This window comes from Jaculus jaculus, chromosome 10 (assembly GCF_020740685.1).
Source record: "Jaculus jaculus isolate mJacJac1 chromosome 10, mJacJac1.mat.Y.cur, whole genome shotgun sequence".
Classification (NCBI taxonomy): domain Eukaryota; kingdom Metazoa; phylum Chordata; class Mammalia; order Rodentia; family Dipodidae; genus Jaculus; species Jaculus jaculus.
In genome coordinates this window covers 907,260-911,929 of record NC_059111.1, presented here as the reverse complement: position 1 = coordinate 911,929, position 4,670 = coordinate 907,260, and the positions used below count along the sequence as shown (strand labels likewise).

Here is a 4,670-nt window from a genome sequence, read left to right as displayed (position 1 = left end):
GTCCCTTGGCTTTGCAGGCAAATGCCTTAACCACTAAGCTACCTCTCTAGTCCCTGAAATCTTTTTATTTGGAATTTGTTTCAGACTTACAGAACAATTACAAAACTGGGCTGGGGATGTGGCTCAGTGGAAGAGTGCTTTCCTAGCATGAGTGAGGCCTAAGGTTTAGTCTATAGTACTGAGAAAGGAAAAAGATGCACACATAAATAGCATACTGCTTTCCCCCTCTGCACTGGGGATCAAACACAGGGCTTCAGGCATACTAAGCAAGTGTTCTACCACTTAGCTACACTCTCAGCCCAATATACTGACACACACTAATGACATGATCTCAGTGGGGGACATGGAGATGCCAGAAACCCTTTCAAGAAAGGAATTGTTAAGCTGGAGGGATGGCTTAGCCATTAAGGCATTTGCCTACAAAGCCAAAGGACCTAGGTTCGACTCTCTAGGACCCATGTTAACCAGATGCACAAGGGGGCACACATGTCTGGAGTTCGTTTGCAGTGGCTGGAGGCCCTAAGGCACCCATTTTCTCTCTCTCCCCCTCTTACTGTGTCAAATTAGTGAGCTCTAGCTTCAGCAAGAGCCCCTACCTCAAAAAATAAATGTGGAGAGCAGTCAAGGAAGACACTTGACATCAAACATGCATATGCACACAAACATGTGCACAATTGCACACATGGAGTGACCATACACATAAAAACATGCATACACACCATGCACATATACATGCTCATTAAAAGAAAGAGGCATGGTGGTGAAAGCCTTTAATCCCAGCCCTCAGGAGGCAGAGGTAGGAGGATTGCCATGACTTCAAGGCCACCCTGAGACTACATAGTGAATTCCAGGTCAGCCTGGGCTAGAGTAAAACCCTACCTCAAAAAAAAAAAAAAAAAAGTACTTAGAAAATATCTTTTTTTTCTTTGTAGTTTTGGAGACAGAGGAGTCTCATGTAGCCCAGTCTGGCCTCCAACACCCTATGTTATGTAGTAAATAGTTATCTTCAACTGCCTGTACCTCCTGAGTACTTACAAATATCTTTTTTTAACCCATTTTAATATTATTTAATTTAATTTATGAGAGAGAAAGAGAATTGGCATGTCAGGGCCTCTAGCCACTGCAAATGAACTCCAAATGCATGAGCCACCTTGCACATCTGACTTTATGTGGCTGGAAATTGAACCCAGGTCCTTAAGCTTTGCAGGCAAATGCCTTAAGTGCTGAACCATCTCTCCAGCCCCACAAATAGCTTTTTTTTTTCCTCAAAATTTTTATTAACAACTTCCATGATTATAAAAAATATCCCATGGTAATATCCTTCCTCCCCCACCTCCACTTTCCCCTTTGAAACTCCATCCTCCATCATATCCCCTCCCCATCTCAATCAGTCTCTCTTTTATTTTGATGTCATGATCTTTTCCTCCTCTTATGATGGTCTCGTGTAGGTAGTGTCAGGCACTGTGAGGTCATGGATATCCAGGCTGTTTTGTGTCTGGGGAAAGCACGTTATAAGGAGTCCTACCTTGCCTTTGGCTCTTGCATTCTTTCCACCATCTTTTCCACTTTAGACCCTGAGCCTTTGAAGGTGTGATAGAGATATTACAGTACTGAACACTCTGATCATTTCTTTCTAGCACCATGAGTCATCCCAAGGGCACTGCCATCTGAAAAGAGAAGATTCTCTACCAAAAGTGAGAGTAGCATTCTTATAAGGGTATGAACATTAAGAGAAGTGCTTACTGGGCAGTTTGATAAGCATAGTATATACATTTAGCCAGCCAGCAGCAGGCATTACACCCCTAGGGATCATGACTACCCCTGATTTAAGTTTTCAGTATCAGGGATGTATTTCCTCCCATGGAGCGGGCCTCCAGTCCAATTAGAGGGCAGGTGGTTTCCACCATGACAGATGTGTCACTATTGCACCCATTGGCTCATTTGGCCTGGCTGCCCAAATATAAGGCTTGCATTGTCCACTGTTGAGTATCTTCACTGGTGATTTCTCTTTCTTCCATTGAACTGCATGCAGAATGGCTTCTTCCAGCTTTCTGTCAGCTGGTCTACATGGAGGAGGTTATCAGCTCAGTTCCAGTAGGATTTCTCAGTGGCCTTGCAGCCCAAGTACCCAAAAATATCTTTGTAACACAACAGGAAGTCAGTTATGGAGAAACAGAAGGGTAAAAAATACATGGTATATAGATAAGAAATAGCAAAATGGCAGATATGAATCTCTCATATAAAATGACTCAACCAATTGACTCAGTCTTTGTCACCAACCCCACCCCTGCTGGCACATTGGATATGAGTGAAGTTACCATTATGGCAGATTAAAGCTATTCTGAGTCTAAACAATATAAGCTCTCACTTGGCAGGGCTTAACTAGCTATTGCCATTGCCAAAGTCCAGCAAGAGAAACCAGTGTGGGACTCTAACCATGGCACCATTCTGCCAAGAAACCAACCATCTGGTGAGAAGCTGACTTTTTTTTAATCTACAAGGGTGAGTAATTCATTCCAACAGGAATGGACAAGTATTCTGGGTAAGTGTGTGAGTGTCTCACTCTCAGGTATAATCCTGAGCTTCTGCAATGTTCCACAATCAGAAACTCTCTCACAACATTGCATCAAACCAGGGGATTCAATTTACAGCAAAAAAGGACCCATGCCCATGACATCTACTGCATTGTTTACTGCACTCTTTCCACCCCTACCTACAAGCTGCATCTGCTGACCAGGGAGTATACTGGGGTACCTCGCGTAGGCCCACTGAAGCGCCTCTTCAGGTGCTGTGCTGTGTGGGAGGGAGTGCCATCTTTCAGCATACATTAGATTCATGGAGTTATGAGTTGGGGAGACAACTCAGTGGCTAAAGGCACTTGAATGCAAAGCCTGGGGGCCTGGGTTCAAGTCCCACATAAAGCCAGATTACAAAGTGGCTCATGCAACTGGAATTTCTTTGCAATGGCAAGAAGTTCTGAAATGCCCATTCTCTTCTCTTTCTCACCTCCCTTGCAAATAAATGGATAAATAAAAATATTTAGATCTGGCTGTGGTGGTGCACACATTTAAACCCAGCACTTGGGAGGCAGAGGTAGGAGGATCACCATGAGTTCAAGGCCACCCTGAGACTACATAGTGAAATCCAGGTCAGCCTGGGCTAAAGTGAGACCCTACCTCAAAAAAAATTGTTTTAAAAAACTGGGTATGGTAGAGCATGCCTTCAGTCCCAGCACTCTGGAGGATTCATAGGAGGATTGCTGTGAATTCACGGCCAGCCTGAGACTACATAGAGAATTCCAGGTCAGCCTGGGCTTGAGTAATACACTACCTCAAAAAAAAAAATTGTTTTTGCTTATTTTAGGGTAAAGGGAGATGGAGGGGCAGAGAGAGAGAGTTGGTGTGCCAGGGCCTCAGCCACTGAAATCAAACTCCAGACGCCTGCATCGCCTAGCGGCCATGTGCCACCCTGCGCCTGCCTCACCTTTGTGCATCTGGCTTACATGGGATCTGGAAAGTTGAGCATGGGTCCTTGGGCTTCGCAGGCAAGCGCCTTAACCACTAAGCCATCTCTCCAGCCCTAAAATATATACATACATCCATATATATATATTTTTTAAAGCTATTGCCTGGGCACTTTGGGCTTCTAGTGTCCAAAGATAAGTGGCACAATCCTGGCAGGGACTGCACACTCCACATCCATGTTTGTTCCTGACGCTCAGCCCTTTCAACCTGGTGTGGGTTAACACTGAGTGACCACTATGCCTGCAGAACTCCTTGCAGGGTCAGTTAAGGCTGCATGGCCTTCCTGGTTTGCTTTTCCTTCTGTGGAAGTGTGCTTCCTCCCTCTCCCCTTCCACAGTTTTCAATTTCAAAGGCACTCCCTCATAAGCATCCTGGATGCTAAACTCTGAGTCAGTGGTTTCTTCCAACAGAGCCAAAACTGAAAATGCCCTGTCATTCCAGGCACTTTACTGTGTATTTCTTACCAGTGAAAACAGTCATTTACAGCACTCCATTATAGTTATCTCAGCCAAGAATTTAACATTCATGTTACTACCTGATCTCCAGACTCCACTGAAATGGTTAATGGTCTCAATTATATCCTCTTTATAGTGAAAAGATCCTGCTCAGAAATCATGCTTGCATTTCATCGTCATGGCTCTAGAGTCTCCTTTAATATTGCCTCCTTTCTTAGGGTATTCTTATGCAGCCCAGGCTGTCTTTAAACTCATGATCCTTCTGCCTCTGCCTCCCAAGTCCTACCACCATGAATGGTCTTCCTTTTACTTTCATGACCTGACAGTTTAGGTCTGTCTAAGGTTTTATAGTTCAATTTACTTTATTTATTATGGAGAGAGAGAGAGAGAGAGAGAGGCAGATATATAGAGAGAATGGGTGCACTAGGGCCTCTAGCCACTGCAAACGAACTCCAGATGCATGTATCATTCTGTGCATTTTGGCTTACATGGATACTAGAAAATCAAACCTGGGTCCTTAGGCTTCTCAGGCAAGTGCCTTAACACTAAGCCATATCTCCAGCCCTGTCTAAGACGTTTTTTATTTTTAATTTTTGGAATGCTTTATTAATTTGCGTGTCATACTTGAGCAGGGACCATGATAATCTCTGTAACATTCAAATTTTAGTATATGTGCTGCCAAAGTGAGCAC

The 4,670-nt window shown here is 44.0% G+C and overlaps 1 non-coding gene across 1 annotated transcript; it reads right to left on the bottom strand.

Moving 5' to 3' along the window:
* Nucleotides 1-4,566: 4,566 nt before the first annotated feature.
* LOC123464225 lies at nucleotides 4,567-4,670 on the bottom strand. Its single transcript, XR_006639462.1, has one exon. It is a non-coding gene; the product is annotated as a U6 spliceosomal RNA (small nuclear RNA).